Below are 19,773 nucleotides of genomic sequence, written 5' to 3'. Positions count from 1 at the left end.
TAATACATTCTATTGAAGAATGTATTTTATATTTTATTTGAAACAAGACGTCGGGTTGTTGTATTAACTATAAAGTATGGGCGGATTTAGGAGGGGTCGAATCTAGGTAGCTGTATAACCTCGAAACTTAAGATAAGCTATGGAACTATGGAAGTCTCTTTGGTATTTATGGTTTTGCAGAATTCTTTTCTGAAGGAAAGAGCAAGAGGGTTAGGACGATACCTTGCACGTCCTTTCTGTTTCTTCTCTCCAATAAAGACACCGTCTCGTATTTTGAAATTTTTAATTAGGGATAAGAGTCATAACTAGATTTAAATACAATTAAATATAAATAACACTAGAAATTGTTTACATCCTTTGGGTGTGGAGAACTGGGTGGTTACCCATCTAGAAGTGGGTAGTTAGTTCCTGAAAAATAAATAAATTTTCTTATTAATTATTTATTTAAATTTTGACTTATCCCTTACAATTAGAAAGATGTTTAAGGAAAACTGAATTGAGAGAGAATTGAATCGTACTTTCATTGATAATAGGGGCCTCTTTATATAGAGGATTACAAACATAGAGATAGAGTTGTATATGGAAACATAATCGTACATTGATTGGATATCTCCTAAGATTCTCTGAGAATATCTCTAAGATAAACCCTATTTCAACTAGAGCAAGTAACCTCGAGTTTGGGCCAGACACATATTCTGAATTTACTTGAACACTCCCCCTTGTGTCGCCCAAACGTGGTGCTCCTCTCGTTGCCTCATTAAAAACCTTATCGAGTAACAAAAACCCTGTGGGACAAAAATAACTTCGGTCGAAGGGGAAAAAGAGCACAACACACCATTCATGTAGACATCTCCCCCTGATGTCTGCATCTCCCCCTGATGGCAACGGTCATGGGAGTTCGGATAAATTCCGCAAAAGATACTACCAACAAGTTTCTCGAAAGTGAATTTAGGCAATGACTTAGTGAGCAAGTCTGCCACACTATCCTCAGATCGAACCTAGTTCACTCTGATCTTGAGGTGAGTCTGTTGTTGCTAATTATGCTTAGTGTTGTTGTCACGCCCCTGATTTTACACACAAGAAAATCGATATATATAACCCCATAATTATATATGCGTGAACGTCCAGTCATCAATACAAAATACCTGGAATCTTTTTCCCTTTAACTTACACAGATATTGATGCCCTGAACCCTCAAAGTTAATATACACTCGCTCCATAGAGTTATATATTACACAAGCTTACAAATTAAATTGTCAACAACAAAATAAAACGTAAAGGCTGCACAAAGTAACTATACAACGAAAGTCCTTAGCAAAGGTAAAGTCACAAAGGTGGCTTCCTACCGTAAAGCTGCTAGCTCGCTGCCTCAACCTCGATTATCCTAACCTGCAGGATTAACCCCTACACCGTTTGAATAGTGTACCGGGTTGTCACACAACAAACCCGGTAAGCTTTTGCAAGCCCGTATGAGTAACTCAAACCACACACAACTCACGCCAATCACGAGAATAAACTCACACGTATAAATCAATAAACAAAGCACGAGATAAACTCACACGTTTAAATCAATAAACAAAGCACGAGATAAACTCACACGTTTAAATCAATAAACAAAGCACGAGATAAACTCACACGTATAAATCAATAAACAAAGCACGAGATAAACTCACACGTTTAAATCAATAAACAAAGCACGAGATAAACTCACACGTTTAAATCAATAAACAAAGCATGAGATAAACTCACACGTTTAAATCAATAAACCAGCGCGGCGGATAGACTAGAGCTCTAACTGATCGTATTCACTAACCCGGCCAAAGGCGTGAAGTCCCGATTTTTCCACCCACGATCCTCAACTCGTAAGTCTTTGGACCCGCGGTATAAATACCAAAACATTAAAGGAGTCACAGTGGACCCAAAATGTTATACGAATCGAAAATGAAAGATTCCCCGTAATTGATCCCTATCAATTACTCCCGGTAAAAACCCATATTTAAATAAACCACCCGCGAACTAAAATGTTCCTCAAATACACAAATCTCAACGCTTTTCAAAACAAATCGAAATAACATTTCCACAATCATTTGTTTCCAAAAGCCACAACCCAAAACAATAAAAAGCATCATTTCATGCATATTGTTTCAAAATCCACAAACCACCAAAACACATATATTTCACGTAAATATATATATACGTAGTCATCCGCTCAGGAATGCCTACTAATACCAACTATAGTTTGCAGTTAACTAAATAACTCTCAAAACGATAAAGGTAAGCCCGTTCGTGAATGAACTTCGTGAGATTACTCACCTCGAAACTCCCGCTGCATCTTCTATATAGAACCATACTAACACTCTCACCAACAACTTGTCCAATTCACCTTTAGAAGCACCTAATCACCAATGATCACAATCAGTAACGATTCACATTTGATTTAAGTCTGAAATCCTTGTTTTGAACTAAAATCCCCAAAGTGGCGCCAATCGAGGCGAAGCCACATCCGAGACCTCCCAAAATCTCTGGAATACGTCCACGATCGATGTGACCAAACCACAAGTCGATCGGACGCTCAAATCCTCACGGATAGAATAAATCGATCGGTATGAAACTGCAAAAATCATAACAATTCCATACGAACTCCAAAATTTGCATATATATATATATCGAAACGCTCGTATCAACGAGTAGAACAGATATAATACCAAAAACAGTTCCTTAAGTGGCCGGAACACCGCCGGAACGCCACCATAGACGGTGGTGCACCGCTGCCCGCCAAAACTCAATATTTCACAAAACTCCCAACATCAAAGTTCTTCATCTAAGCATGCTTGTGAACTTTCCTAACTAGCTCGAAGTCAGAAAACAAGCATGAATGGTCGAAAACTACCTCACAAGCCTTGAACAGTAATCCAAACTGAGTTGAACCGATTTCCATGTAAACCGATCAAAACAAACACCATGGATCGACTCAGACGACCCCCACGAAGCCAAGGAAGGAAACTTGAAGCCGTGACGTCGCCGGAGCTGCTTTTTCCGGTCAGGTCCGATTTCCTCAACCTGTGTCGTCTTGCAGTGCCGCCGTGAAGGAGAATCGCTGCTAGAGACCACCACAGAGACAACCGGAGCAAGGAGGCGAACTTATCTGGGCTCGTCTCACCGGAAGAGGTCGCCCGAGATGCAAGTTCCGACCGGGTCGGAATACCGGGTTCGGGTCTGGTCACTCTGATTATTTCGACTCTGAAGGTAGCAGCCAAGAGAGAGAAGAGAGAGGAAAGAATATTTCCGGAAATGGAAATATGTAATTATGAAGAAATTCTGATTTTTTTCTCTATTTATACTAAAACGGAAACTTTTTCCGCTAGCCATAACTTTCTCATACGAACTTTGATTCTCACGTTCCACATGTCCACGAACTCGTATCGACGTGCTCTACAACTTTCGTGAAGGAAGTTTTCAGAAAATCCCAACGTATCAAAAGTCAACCTTTACGCCACCCCTAAAGTCACATTTTCCGAATGAAAATTCATCCGAAACACTTCCGCTCCATCCACGAGCCACGAAACTGTCTAATAACCATAATTTAGATTCCGGAAAATCATCGGAAAATAAATACGAATTTCCGGGGCATCACAGTTGTCGCTTTTGATGTAGCCTTTGCTTCTTTATTAAAAACAAGTAGCATTATCTTAAATGCTCGTAGGCTCATCTGTAGGAGACTTCAAACCACAATTGTTCGAACATGCGTAATTATGGATCCAATCCATATATATTCACGAACCACTTTGTGAAGAGCAATAATCTCTGCATTGTTCGAAAATATAGCGACTAGGGTCTATTTCTGTAGACCTCCAAGATATCACGGTCTTTACCCATGGTGAACACTTAACTATTTTGGGAATGACCTTTGTGTGGGTAAGAGAGATACCCAACATCAACAAAACCTTCCAAAACACATATCGTTTTGGGATGGAGATAGTGGACGCAGGCCATTGTTGGCGGCGTTCTTGCTGTGTGATGGGTCCAAATCTATCATCTATTTGTAGGGATAGAACAAGCCCATATCAATCATACATCTCAAGTATCGAAAGATATTTTTACACCAATCCAATGGCGTCACGTTGGCGCAAAGCTATATCTAGCTAACAAGTTCATGGAAAATGAGATGTCCGGTCTTGTGCATTGAGCTCAGTACAATAATGTGCCTATTGTACTCAAGTAAGGCACTCCTGCCTCTAGCACATCTTCATTATCATCTTTCGAACGAAGATCATCCTTTTCAGGATCAAGACTACAAACGATCATGGGGGTGCTTGAAGGTTTGACCTTGTCAAAATGTCTAAGCATCTATCAACACGATGCTCAAGTTCCAAACCAAGACATAATCGTGTTCTCCTAAAATCTTTCATCTCAAACTCGGATTTCAAGTGTTCAACGGTTTCCCTTAACTCTTTAAAGGCTTCTAATGAAGATTATGTCCAACATGAACCGCGATAGAATCCGAAACTTGTTATGAAAACGCGTGGGCATATCCCTTCCCAATCAAGTAGTCACTTTAGTGAGCGTTTCAACCTTTTTGTAAAAGCGCTCCGTGGTCTAGAGCCACTTGACTTAGGTAAATGAAGTTCACCATGAACGTTCATGTATATTTCATATCTAGATCCCCATATAGATACGTAGTGACCACATTTGTAAGCTGCATGTTCAGTTCTTTGGAAACTACCAAACTAACAAGGTAGTGGAATGCAATGACATCCATTACGAGAGAATATGTCTCATCGTAGTCAATTCCAGGGCGTTTTGTGAGAAGCCTTGCGCCATAAGATGAGATTGCCATCTCTTTTTCCCATCACGCTTTCTAACAAAGACCCATTAGTCAATATGTTTTATATTAGGAGATGTTGGCATCACTAGCTCAAAAACCTTCCTCTTCATTAGAGAATCCAACCTAACATGGATCGCATCTTTCCATTTAGGCCAAATCTCTCTACGTTGGCATTCATCCATCAACGGAGCGTGGTTCGATATCATCTAACTAAACAAACTCATGTGCAACTACATCATCAATTATGATAGAGTTTCTATCCCACGTCTTATGTACACTAATGTAATTTTCATAGAGCTCTATATTCTCAGGAATAGGTTCTGACGTTGAGGCGTCCCCCAACGATAACCCTAACTCGAAAAATTCTTATGAGACGGATTTTGAGTCTTGATGATCAAAGGATTGGAATGTGCCAAAGTATCATTCGAACTCACGGGCCTCCCACACATCCTAGCTGGGGCCATGACCTATAACGCTAGAGTGCCACTCTCTTTGGCATTGGCACCATGCCTACCTCCGTGTAGGGTGGCGCTACGTCCTCTCGTAGGGACGTCCTTCCTTGCAAGCATGTTTGTAGCATATTTGTGTGATTTCCTCACTTTAGTAGGGATCGGGATGAGACATAGTGGGGACAGACCACGACAATTCCAGTTGTTCCTGCTGAACATCTATGTTCTTATCTCCCCCTAACCATGGGAATACTGTTTCATCAAAGTGACATCCTCAAATCTAGCGATAAGGAGATCGCCTAGCAAAGGCATGAAGTGGCGGACGATTGTTGAAGTCTCAAATCCAACGTAGTTTCCCATTCGTCTGTGAGGACCCATCATAGAGCGTTGTGGCAGCGCATTTGGCACATAAATAGCACACTCAAATATGCGTAAGTACGATACTTGTACCCAGTCACTAGCTGTAATGCAGAGGTAGATTGAGTGTCGGTGGGTAGTAGACGAATTAGCATAGCTGCATGTGATATTGCATCACCCCAAGCGGATATGAGGAGATTGGTGCGCATTACCAATGTCCAGACTACCATCGTAGTCGTTTCCGCGAGACCATTTGGGTGTGTTCATGGGAATATGATGTCCAACATCAGTCCCAATACAATAACCATCGAAAGTCTTCGATGTAAACCCTCTAGTATCGTCAAGACAAATTGACGGAATTAGGATGATCCGGGGAGTGAGCCCGTTGTCATATGATATTTGCTAGGAGTGCAGCATAAGCAGCATTTACAAGTGGATCATCATATCATGACTAAGATGATCTATCATGTCGTGACAAAGCCAATATGTGTCTAAATCCCAAATATCTTCTCTCATAACTTTTATTGGATTAATATCTCGAATAGTGACATAGAATCCACTAGAGAGACACATAAACTTCTCTAAGATGCGCCTTTGTTCCCAATCATTAGAGGTATTTCAAAGGAACACATTTCCGTTCTCTACATGCGTTTTTGCATGGAATCCGTTGGCAACTCATAGGTGCGATTTTCCCAAGGAGCATAGAGAGTTTTTGCGACAGTAATCAAGGTGCCTTTTGGCAAGGAGAACTTGAGCTATTCCATGTCCTTGAATTAATACTGATGACCCAGCCATCGTAGTCACAAAGTAATATGCTCTGAATCAAAATTGAGTCATAAGTAAAAGAACTCAAAATTTTATTCATAAGCCAACGGAGTTACATCATTGTTTCTTTAACCAAAGAAAATCTAATCCAAAATGCTAGCTAATGCAAAACAATGGTAGTCGTCTAACTAATTTCGATAACTCCAAAATAAATGTGATCAGGTGAGTAAAGAGATGTTGATGGAGTAAGGCTCGCTTAAGTACCACTAATCTCAGAACCTTCCTAGACATCACATTTACTTTGGGTGAGCCTACTTTGAAGAAAGACTAAGCCATTGGAATTTACTACAAAGTATATGGCAATTGCCTATTACATCTCTTGAAAAAATAAAGATTTAAACAGAATTGGCGATCTATTGATCCCAGCCAGATTTTTAGTCTTTAACCCTTCACTCTAGATCATCTTCTTGATCTTCTTGTTCCACATAGTGAGCTTCCCTTGCTTCGCAATATGCTTTGTAGGTGCTGAAAAGTTCTTCACGAGCTCTACAAATGTGTGCCCAATGATCAGACACTCCACATCGAGAACATACATTTCTTTGCTCAAACTTCATTGATTGAGGCGCTTTGAAAGCGTCATTTAGATGGCTCTTAGTGTTGGTGGCGCCACCAACATGGCCAGAGGCGTTGCCTCCCTCTCTCTTTCTACTTTGACCTCTTCGGTTCCGTGTTCATCTATTTTGGCGGTTACCTTCCCTAGTAGAGTGATTATATGGACCAGAACGTCCAAATATATCCCTAAGATTAAGGTTTCGCTCATGGCGCCCTCTCTTTGGGGCGCGACTATAATTGGATTTCGGAATATGCTTTGTTCCCACGGTTCTCGAATTATACTTCTTCACAAGGATGGTGGCATGCTTTTCAGTGACATTCATAGCTCCAATGAGCTCATGAAACCTTGTGATCCGTCTTGCAATAACATCGATTCGATAGTTCTTAGCAACCATCAATGCAGAGACGGGGAATGTAGGGAAAGTCTTCTCAATCAACATCGCATTTGTGATCTCTTTACCACAGAATTACATTAAGGATTTAATGCGAAGTGCTTCCGAGTTGTAGTCAAGAACTGACTGGAAATCACAGAAGCGGAGGCTATGCCATCTCACTTCTAGGTCAGGAAGCAGGGAGTCACAGACGTTGCCAAATCTTTCTTCGAGTGAGACTCACAGCCTTTTGGGGTCTTCTTCATTTATACACTCGTACTGGAGCGAATCATCCATATGACGAGTCATTAGGATGATGGCTTTCGCCTTATTTTCCTCTAAGGCTGCTCTATTTACTTCCAAAGCTTGAGCTTACTCAAAAGTTAGCACGTCCTAGCTAGGCTCGAGAATCGTCTCCAGGATTTCATTGGCCTTGAGATGCTGGCAGACATCACGAACCCACCTGTGATATCCAGAGCCAGTTCTTCCCAATGGAGCAAAGTCTAATTTGTTCAAGTTACTCATCCTGAAAGAGAACAATAAAAAGGGTTAGTTTCGGAGCGAAATAGGCTACCATGAAAACATATAAAATTTCTGAGAGTAATTGCTTCCAAGAAATTAGGAATTTCTGAGCGTAGTCGCTTCCAAGAAATTTGATTCCAAGAGATATTGGATTAGATCGAAACAATAACGTAAGTGGTCGATCATAAATTCTCTACAAACTCTAAGTTTGGAGATCTCAACAAGCTCTAAGCTTGGAGTGAGCACGAACCCCCACAATTCGACTTAATTTGGTCTCCCCTATGATGAAGAAAGGGGGGTAGAAGAAGGGAGGTTGCAAGTCCCTGAAAAGAAGAGAAATTGAATTAAAAAACACTAAAAATAAGGGAATGTTTAGTAAAAATACCTCGAAATAGGTCGCGGGAAAATTTGCCTAGAAAAATCTCCGGAAAGTGGTTGGAAAAGTTGCCAGAAAATTGGCTGGCGGTCGTTGACTGTTGACCAGATGCTGACTGAGTTGACGTGGCAGTGGGCCCCCATATGCTGACATGGCGGTGGGTCCCAGATGCTGACGTGGAGGATGACTGTTCTGCTGACGTGGCTGTGGGGTCTGCGTCAATGGGCTTGGGCTTCTGGGCTTCTTTTCCTCTTTTTTTTTTCTTTCTTTTCTTCTCTTTTCTGCCGGTTTTCTGTAGAAGGTTTAGTCAACCGGTTCACCCACTTTTAGGCCGGTTTTTGTGCTTTTTCTTCCGGTTCCTGAATCATTAGCTTGAGTGGTATATGGTGACAAAGTTTGGTTGAAATTGGATGTAACGTCCCGTATCTTAAATTACCAGTTTACTAGTTATTTGGACAGTAAACGACCTTTACTTTCACTTTTACTGTCGTTTAAGTACTTTTAGTGCCCCTAAAAGTTGACTTTTTGTTCGGGTCAAAATTTGAGAAAATGTTCTTCATGGAAGTTGTAGAGGACGTTAAACCGAGCGCGTGGATATGTGGTACGTAAAAATCGGAGTCCGTATGCGAAAGTTATAAGCGAAATACTAAAGTTACTGTTCATGTGATAAGTTTCTATAAATAGCCAAGTTACTGTGGTAAGTTTCCATTTTTGGAAACCTACCAGGCTTTTCTCTCTCCTCTCCCCCGATCATTTCCCCTCTTCGACCCGATTGCTTCTTCCTCCGATTTCTTCCTCCTCCGGCCACCCCACGATGGAATCCGGGCACCAGCAAGCTCGCTTCTTCATCCTTGTCACGCCTGTGGTGGTGTTTTGCGGTGGCTCGGTCGGTGGAGCTCGGAATTGAGCCGTGAAGTTCACTGTAGCAGTTTGGGAGTTTTGTCAATTTCCGGCGATTCCGGCCGTCTCCGGCCACCAAACCGGCGTCGAAGGTGCGGTTTTTGCCAAGGATCATTTCCCCTCTAGCCTTGAGCTACGATTTGCAGTGTAGAGAGAGAATTGATCAACACCCGATCCTAGGGTTCTTGAGTTTTCTGGGTTTTTCTTCACCGGCCGGATTCGACTGTTTAAAGGTAAAATTGGGATGTGTTGTAGTTGAGAAAAATGATCAGTGTGTTGAGTAGGTGCTGTTGTCAAAATTTGATGACCATTGGAGGTGGTGGCCACCGGCGCGTGAGCCCCACGCACCGCCACTGTGGGTGGCGCATGGAGGCGTGTAGGGTAGTGTTTAATTCTGGTTTTTAGCCCATTAAATCCTATAAATTGTGTAGAGCTTGTATGTGAAATTTGGTAATTTTTGGAGAAACTTGGAATTAATTATGAATTTTTGAAGTTTAGGGTTTCAGTTATCGAATTACGAGAATCCGACCGTCGGATATCTCTCGGTTCTGACTTGGAACCTTTAAGATAATGAATTGGTATTAGAGATAAAATTTGGGTTGAATCCAAGAAGAAGTGGAGAGATGATTTATAAGGATTTGATTTTGGGAATTGTATTTAATTATTGAATAGTTATTCACAAAAAATAATTGTGTACAGGGCGATGTACCGAGCTATTGCTCGACCAAGGAACTCGTACACGTGGTCGCCTATATAGTACTATGAGTGGACTTTTGTTTTTAAATAATGATGCATGCATTTATTTCTTAAAATAATGCTCTAGTTATTAATCATATTACATTTTGAGCAAATGAATTGATTTTCGGAATTTGATTTCGGTTTATCTTGTGGATTTGCTTTCAATAATGAGTTTCAAAGGTTGGTTATGATTTATAATATTATTTGATGAATTACTTATTTCCAAGGTAATTGCCGGAATTAAGTATATTTCTAATCGCCGATTTAAGTTCCTGGAAGATTTTCGAGACGAGTTTCGATGGAGTTGGATTTCTCATTTATTTATTGACTTTCAGTTTTGGAATTGGGAATGCCTAATTAATGATTTTGGATTTGGTTTGTTTCTTGGAGATTCTGAGAGATTTTTTGGAAATGGGATTTGCTTATACTAATTTCCGGTTTTGGTTACGGATTTGAGAATATTTTAGCGTGGAGGGTCACGTCATTGGAATATTTATTTTCTCGTGAGATATTGGGGAAGCTTTATGGATTTACTGGTTTTCGATTGTTTTTCCTCACCATATTCGGGTCATTTGATTAGGTCTCCTCCTCACTTACTTTGTGTTTGTGAGTGGCAGTTGAGGTAGTTTATTCTCCTCCTCACGTGGGTGGCAGTCGAGGTTATTAGTTCTCCTCCTCATACAATCTATGTGTGAGTAGCAGTCGAGGGTAGGTAGAGCCTAAGGGGCTCCTTTACCCGTATGGTGACATCTTTTCCCCATATCCTTTATGTGTTACTTGACTAGCGGGGCTAGTCCGATTCTTTTAGCCAGCGGGGACTGGTATGTTTTCACGAGACTCTGAGTTTTAAAGACATACGTTTTATAAATGTTGCATGCATCGAAGTTTTACGAATTTAAATTCGTGGGGAAGTAATACAACCTCTTTTCTTTTAAATTATTTATTTAGTCGTTTATTTTGTCCACTCACTCTCACGTGTTTTTCAATTACTTTCCCCTGGGCCCTTCTGTTTCAAATGCCCAGTTTGCAGGCAAAATTAGTTGAGGTCGGGCGTACATTGGAGTTGAGGCATAGTTAACAGCATGGCTTCCGCGCTTTTATTTGATTTAGGTTTTCCTTGATTACCCTTGCTGTTAGAATTACTCTGATTACCTGAGGAAATTAATGTTAGTTAAGTTGTGATTTGTGTTATGTGAAATTGGAGTTGTGATTTGGAGAGCAGGTGGCTCCAGGAGAATAAGGATGGTTGATTTAGAAGTGTAAATGTTTTTCTACAGGTTTTGGGTACCCTACTTTTAGGGGAAGTTCTGCTAAATTTTTGGTAGAATTTCTTCTAAGGTGGGCCCCGCAGGGCCACTTCGGATTTCTGGGTGAAATCCGGGACGGGTCTTGTCATTGGATCCCCGGAAGATGGTGAACCGGTGGAATGTTTGCTGCGGGTTGTATGGAGCTTCCGGTGGCCTGTTTGGTAGGTTTCCGGCCGATTCTTCTGATGGCGCTGCCAGTTTTGGACTTTTGGGATCGAGTGTTTCAACGTGTGAGGTGGAGGCCGAAAAGACTTCAAGGTTTTGTATTCGGATTCAAGGTTTTTAGCTTCTTGAATCAGGGTTTGGCTATTTGTTTCAGGGTTAGGGCTTTGTGCTGATAACGTGTTTAAGGAAAACTAAATTGGAAGAGAATTGAATCGTACTTTCATTAATAATAAGGGCATCTTTATATAGAGGATTACAAGCATAGAGATAGAGTTGTACATGGAAACATAATCGTACATTGATTGGATATCTTCTAAGATTCTCTGAGAATATCTATAATATAAACCCTATTTCAACTAGAGCAAGTAACCTCGAGTTTGGGCTAGACACATATTCTGGATTTACTTGAACAAAATATATATAAAGTTATTTAATATTTTAGGGGTATAAAAGTAAACAAATTTAGTTATGGTGAGTAAGCCCTCTTCTCTTAAATATAGTATAGATAATACTTGTCAAAAATATAACATAGCACACGTGGCATCAGCATCACTATTCTACACTAGGTTTAGAGAATTGTGTATTTCTTTAAATATTTTTTGTTTAAGATTTTTCCTTTTTAAGATAACATAATATTTATACTTTTATAAACTACAGACGAGAAAAAAAACTATACTTCTCTCTTCTCCCCTTGATAATTTTTCTTTTTGTTCTTTTTGTTTTTCATAATTTTGCTTTAGTGAGTGATATATATTTGTGCTCTGATTTTTATGTATGTAATTGCTACATGTTTAAGAGTTTATAAGTCCAATTAAAATATAAGAAAATTTTCTTTGAAAACCAATTGAAAAGAATTCTATTAATAATCTTGCCTTACCTGAAGAAAAAAAAAAAAAAAAACTTGGTCCGACATTTCTATAGAGTACAAATTTTATTTAAAAAACTACAAAGTACAAGTGTAGATAGGCTGGTTACAAATCTAAATTAATCATACTAGATTTCTCGATCGAGAAACATGATATGATATATTTATCTGATACAACGTCGGAAGCTAATATCGTAAAATTCTAACATCTCGTCAAAAATACCATAATATAGCGCTTTGGATGAACTCATTAAATCCGTCAATTCCAAACAAAGTCGTTATTAACCATTGTTAATCATCAAGCTAGTCTGAGATAAAAAAAAAAAAAAAAAAAAAAAAACAGTTTTGTTTATTTATTATTTACGTGGTCTACAAAGTGAGGGACCGATCGATATGTACGTAGAGCTATAAGAGGGTGTAGTGATTCTTTTTTCCGGAAAGGCAAAGCCATTGTCCTTGACTTAGTGCGAGAACTTGGACACACAAATTCAAAGAAGAAGCAATTGTTTATGAGGCTCATGTCTATATGACTATGTCCACTACCAAATTTTGTGCCATTCCTTTTGGTCGATCTCGATCTGACCAAATTTAGTGTATGCTTGCATTTCGTGAGTGTGACTACTCTATATATATCAAGGACTAAAATATTTAAGATATCCTCGATATTTTTTCAAAATTTCTGTTTTTTACAATCATCGATATTAATTTTAACATATTTCTGATATGTTATTTTTAATATATTTTTAGCTGATCATACAACTTTTATCTAAAATTTTAGTAAAATTTCCATCGATATTAAATATTTTCTCGATATTTCTATTTTTTGAACTATCGATATTTTGGTCATTGCTATATATGGCTTCTAATCACTTGTCTACATAGTTTCTTTGATTTTTGCAATGTGGTTTGGTAAACAGTGATGGAATCCCATGCCTCGCTTGGTTTCTACCACATGCAATCAAATATTTATAACCCTAGATGCATGCAGCTATTAAATATCCGGATATCCCTACATTGAAAAAGAAAATGTGGTATAGTGGTTAGGTTCGAATCTCATTTTGTCAATCATTTAGAGAAAATATTAAAAAATAACGAGTAAACATATATAATAACATTTATATTACATATTTTCTATTTAAAAGGGGCTTGTTTTTGGTTAGTTTTTTTTTGTCATTGGTATGCCCGGCCCTACTCTTTTGAGTTAGGGTTGGGTCAAATTGAGGTGCCATGGATGTGGTGTCTTTACTGGGGACAAATTGGTTTGTTTTCAGTTTTATCTTATGGTCAATGTGCTGTTGAGCGATCTTTGCACGTGGTCTGGTATTTTTGGGACACGGTGTGGAATAGGAAGTTGGTTTTTCTGGCAGTTGTCTATGAAGTGGTATCGAGATTCTCGAGATTTTCTATAGCTCGAGAGATTGGGCGATATAGATACTTAGGGGTTGGGCCCTTTCGGCTCATGGAGGTCATTGATGATAACGGACCCGTAACTGGTTTAGGTTTTAGGAAGGAGAATGAAGAGTTCATGTCCACCACCGGTCATTCCTGTGTTATGTAATATTGATTATTTTCAATAAAGGTTTCTTATTCTCAAAAAAAGAAGGAGTGATATTGACACTTCCTTTACATATTCGTAACAAAATTCTTAGAAGTTAAAAGAAAGAAAAAAAGCAAGAATGTCGTATTTTGATCTTTTAACTGTTTTTGATATCTCTGCTAAAACTATAAAGGGAACGGATGATCACTTTTATGAGCCCATGCATGTCCATATGCAAAGCCATCAAAATTTTCAACTAAATATCTTAAACAGAGAGATCAATCTGGGTTACTTGAAAGTGATAGTTTACTTACATAGGAAAAAATAAATTAACAGTATGAACTAGGACTATGACGGATAAGGAGGACATCACGGGTGTACTCTAGCCTGCCACTTTCTGCAATCAAGATCAACTTTGTAGATAATGAGTAAATGAGCTATATGCAATCCCTCTCAGCTGAAAAGAAAGCCCATTTGATTGTGCGCCCTAGCCACTCTTATATACACAGTGGAAATCGCTGTCACTCACACTTCAAGAAAGTAATCTTCTGCATGCGGGGCTAAATTGGATCCTACGCATGAAAACTGTAACGTCAAATCAGAAAGTTAGCCAACAGACATATCATATTTCCCAGACGTTAGCATAAGAAACTCGTGTACAGTTCAATGGTAAAAGCTGAATGAGGGTAATAATATATGTGGTAAACTCGGAGGTCGATCGACAACTTGGATTTGATCTGTAACTCGTAAAAAGCAAAGTTATGTGAAGTGTTTACCTTGATCTATTTTTACCTAATAAAAGAATTTAGTCGTGAAAATTCTTCTCATTAACTAAAAGAACTACTTGTCATAAAGCTTAATTGTTTAAATTTCTGTTCGGAGCTTCCTTACCTTGCTCTATTATATAGTCAAGTATTTTTAGGTCTTCCCAGCACATATTCCATGGACCATGCATGTGGAACTAAATTTCACAATTATAATATTTTTTTTTTTTTAAAGTACCACACTATTCCAAGTCATACAAGAAACAACAAACTAAGACTTATAACAAGTCTTGCGAAGAGTCTTCTGTAGACCAAAGTCCACCTGCACCAAGCCGAAATCCAGCGCTTGAACGACATGCGCAGTTACTTAATTGCGACTGGTTATGCAGAGGATGTATTGCCCTCTCGCCGGCGTCGCTGTCATAGGCCAGAACCTCGCCCTCAATATCGCCCAGAAAGGCTTCCCCATCTCCGTTTGCAACCGTACCACCTCCGAGACAGTCGATTGTGCCTTGGCCGAAGGCAACCACCCTCTTTTTGGTCGTGACTAGAGGCATGTCGGCATCAGCAATACAAACCGACTGGCATTGGTGCGTTGCCCTATCGTTGCCAGACGGATAAGTTCTAATCGGGTCAAGATTTCGGGTTAACGGGTAGCAAAATTGGGTCTCCAGCTATGATTTCTCTGGAGGATTTTGAGGCATCCTATTGATCTGGGGCTTTATAGCCTATATGGTACCTCGCGACGCCATAATCGACGGCGGCAACGAGTGGTGCGAGAATACCAAGCGCTGAATTCAGGAGGCTTCCTTTCTTTCGGCAAAGGGTTACAGCGAGTTAACTGTAGCAAGTTGGACCCACCACTACTAGAAAAACCCCCCATCACACACGGATGAGAATCCGTGTGAAATCATAGTATTCCACACGAAAATCTTTGTGAATATGCCAATACACACGGTACAACGACGGATAAAAAATCTATACGTATTACTAGCGTTGCTAATACTACTTACACACATATTTTTTAAATTCATGTGAATGCATTTAATGAGTCCCACTTAAATCACAACTCCATCAATTATATCCCATGACCGAAAAGATCCGTGTGTACCAAATATAATATATTTGATTGAATTTTATTAAATTATTTACAGTTACATATTTATTTTTTGGTCCCTCAATTTATTGTCCTTTCAATTCCCAATACCACTACATCTCCTGCCACCAATACAACCAAATCTCCGGTCCATTTGAATTCCTTAATACCACCAAATCCATGGGGCAGAGCCAACTCGTCCGATTCAAACACTAATCTCACAGAAGAAGCAAAACAGATATACTCGTAGGTTTGTAATGCATGAGTTGATATACAAGTTTCCGAGACCGGAAATCTAGTACCCAAAAAGCAGGAAATTGACCAAATCTAGAAGCAGAACCGAAGTGAGTGGGTTCGATTTCGATCTGTTACGGATTCTTCTGCAGGCACCAAATCGGGAAAAATAACAAATTTGGATCAGAGAAGTAGTAAGAAGTGCAGAAAATCTAGGAAGGCAATCACAATACTGTAAATTGGGGAGAGATGGAGAAAGAGAGACTTACAGTGTGTTTAATTTGTTGAGAAATATCGAAACTTCTTGGCTCAATTTTCTGCTGGGTTTGAAAGATCCTATAACAACCAACAATATCAGGCAGATCTACAAGAGTTATTAAAGAGAGAAAATTGAAACCCATGTTACCTGGGGATTTGGCATCACGAGTTCATATATGAGGTTAACTGAGGGAGAGATAGATCTGAGCATTTTCCATCAGTTCTCCTTTTTTCTTCTTCTCATAACTCCTACTTGCGGTGGTGACGGACGAGATGAGGAGTCTGGCGGTGGGGGTTGAGAAAGGAGGGGTTGGGAGAGAGAGGGAGACTGGGAATAGGTGATTGGAGTGAAAAGAGAAGAAATAGAAATAGGGACTGGAAGTGCATTTGATAGTCTGCAACCCAGTTTTTGAGTTTCTATTTTGCATAATTTGAAGGAGCCAGAGAGATATTTCCCTCTTTGGCAACAATTATTTACAGCCCCTTCTTAGCCACTAGTAAACGATAATATATACCAACCTAAGCAGTAAACGATAAGAAGGAAGTATGAAGCTCTTTATCAAATAATATATACCAACCTAAACTCAATCATACAAATAAAAAATAAAAAACCTAAACTCTATCCACTCATGCTTTAAAGAGAAAAACAATCAAATTCAAAAATTCAAAAGAAGTTAGGAAGTTGATAAATTGAAGTTAAATAATGAGGAATATTGAAATTTGCGGGAAAAAAATTCCCCAAAGAGAGAGAGAGAGAGAGGTGTTCAATTATGAGATAATGAGGAAATACTGAAATTTGCAAGAAAAAAAAAATTTACACAGATATCTGTGTGAAATCAAATATATTTATTAAATTTTATGTATTTAATTTGTTTTAGTTTTATTTTGAAATACAATTCACACAAATTTTTGTGTGTCAATTTTAATTTCACACGGATATCTGTGTGAATTTTTGCGGTCCCACTTTTAGAATTTTTTTCACACCGATGATTGTGTGAATATAGTTTTCACACAGACATCTGTATGTATTGTAGTGTTTCTCACACAGATTTCTACCCTTTGTGAATATCTGTGTGGACTTCATCTGTGTGCATTGGCTAATTTTTCTAGTAGTGCACGGCGTCAGATTCAATATCTACTTCACTCACCAAAAAACCGCGCGTGAACAGCACGCCTCCAATTTAACCATGACCATGGTCCATAATAGAATTTTCGCAAGTCTCGATATTAAATACATTCATGTGCCGCATTATATTAACAAGACCAAATACGAGTCATTTCCATCTTCCAAACCCTAATTCATCGCAAGTATGACAGGTATGTGATAGACTGATAGTTAACCAAAAGACAATTCCTCTTAACTTCCAATAGTTTCTTAATTAAAGTCGTATCATATATCAATTCAGTGACAGATCTGATCAAGACCCATCACCTGTATTTTAATGTTGTTTTTTATATATGAATATAATTAGGAAAAGACTTCATCACTTCAATTATTTTCAAGTAAGGAAAAGAGGTACCATCTGACTTCCAATGAATTGCATCCACGTGAAACGAACAATGAAGTAACTCAGCCGTATTTCAATTTAAGAAGAATTTCAAAAATAGTCACTCAACTATGACTCATTCGACACTTTGGTTTGGTCACTCAAATTTCAAATATATCATTTTGGTCACTCAAGTATTACACTGTCATTCACAAAAGTCACCCAAGGGGCATTTTTTCTCACAACAAAGTGACTTTTGTGAATGACAGTGTAATACTTGAGTGGCAAAAGTGATATATTTGAAACTTGAGTGACTAAAGTGTCGAATGAGTCATAGTTGAGTGACCAAAGTGACTATTCTCCCTTCAATTTAATTTAAAGTTTTAAACCCGTGCAGAAAGAAACTTTATGGTACGTGACATTTGGATCCTGTAGTTCACTACTTTCTGAGTTCCTGATCGATCAACTTCTACAGAGACCCATAAAAAAAAGTATCGGTATCCTACACTGGTATATCTATCTATAAGTATCGGTGTGTGTTTATAAATATACTCGCATGAAAAACATGCATTGTTTTTTAGCTTAATGGCTGCAACTCTCAGATGGATCCCTGGATATCGACGGCCTTGGCTTAACCCTAAAACAAGATATTCGAGCTTCGATTTTAGCCGGTGATACTTTTCCCTACACAAAACGAAAGTTCGCGTGGAAAACATGGTATTTGCGGCAAACTTCCAAAAACAAAAAGAATAAAGCATTGCAAGTGTTTTCTACATGGACCAAAACTCCAGTTTGAAGCCACTAACAAAGTGTATGGATAAGAGAAGTTACTTTTAGCGATACAGGTTGCAGCTTTCTTGATTGAATATTTGATATTCCAGTATGGATGGTTTAGGCATGATAGCCAAACCCGAGTTTTATTGGTGAGTTTTGGAAAGTGGGTTGATAGTTTTGTCTTGCGCAACAGTGCAAGTGACACTTGCTTTTATGATCATCTCCGAGAAAAGTTTGCTGAGGTTATTGACGTGAGTCGGCCCCGTGTGGTAGGGTCAATTATTTGGGTACACCTTTCCCTTGATTAGGGAAAATTATGTTCTGTGTTCAGAACAACTTCCTTCTTTCGATCCTGATTTTTGTTTTTCTTTATTCAATGAAAAGGAACTAACGATAATCAGACAACGCTCATTGTAATATATGAATATTGAAGCAAGCGTTCTTTGTACAAAATCATTTAGCACTTTCTAGCCTTGCTTTTGGGAATAAGGAATTATTGAGCAACTTGGAATTGAGTTCGAATCTCTAAAAATCTCTAAAATCTCAGTTCTGAATTCAGTGAGTAAATTTATGACTCGAACCTAATTCGGATTTAAAATAGAACATAGTGGAATGCTTCTAAAAAAAATAACATAATCCTAATAAGTTTACTTAACCTTTAAAGATCTCTGATTTAACTACATATAAACCTTTATCTATGCCATAAAGAGGTAACCTACAATACCATATTCTAAGCTTATTACTTATTGAATTTCATATGATTTGATCATCAGAGGGTTTGTGACAGCCCCATGTCGGTATTCTAATTATTTGAAACCTTTCTTTCTCTTTTTTACACATTATGACTAAATTCACTTCACTATCTTGAATTTTACATCGAACATTATGTCAATCCAGATCAGTATAGTCCAATCCATCAATTTTGACGACACTTAAGTGGTTGAAGTATAACCCACATTTTTTATGACGTGATGATGACTTGGAATATCCAATTTGGATCCAATTGGCAATTTTGAGGGTTTTACTTTGGTTTGAGACCCATTTATCATTATTCAATCCTAAGTCATCGGACGTCATATTTAAAAAAATATGGATCCTATCAAGCGATATCATCACTTAGTAATCAAAACTAATGAATGAGGCTAAACTGATCAAATTGATAAGAAAGAGTGTTGGTAACGAAATCAAAATATTAGGAACTGACAAGTTTTTCAGTATAACATTTAAATAGTAAACTGAATTTCACCTATATCTTAGATCATAAGTTTGATTTATCACGCCGGACATTTTCCTCTAGCTACACTTACGTAATTGATTTACATATTTTAATCACCCACTGGTACGTAGACTAATCATAATTAAGTTGTACAT

General features: G+C 38.6%; 1 long non-coding RNA gene across 1 annotated transcript; it reads right to left on the bottom strand.

Moving 5' to 3' along the window:
- Positions 1 to 15,743: 15,743 nt before the first annotated feature.
- On the bottom strand, positions 15,744 to 16,464 carry LOC112191614. Its single transcript, XR_002933024.2, has 3 exons — positions 16,290 to 16,464; positions 16,153 to 16,219; positions 15,744 to 16,029 (listed from the first exon to the last, which is right to left on the bottom strand). It is a non-coding gene; the product is annotated as an uncharacterized LOC112191614 (long non-coding RNA).
- Positions 16,465 to 19,773: the final 3,309 nt, after the last annotated feature.

The sequence above is a fragment of the Rosa chinensis genome, chromosome 1 (genome assembly GCF_002994745.2).
Source record: "Rosa chinensis cultivar Old Blush chromosome 1, RchiOBHm-V2, whole genome shotgun sequence".
NCBI classification, from domain to species: Eukaryota; Viridiplantae; Streptophyta; class Magnoliopsida; order Rosales; family Rosaceae; genus Rosa; species Rosa chinensis.
The sequence above is the reverse complement of the archived record's forward strand: the minus strand, read 5'-3'. Positions and strand labels throughout refer to the sequence as shown.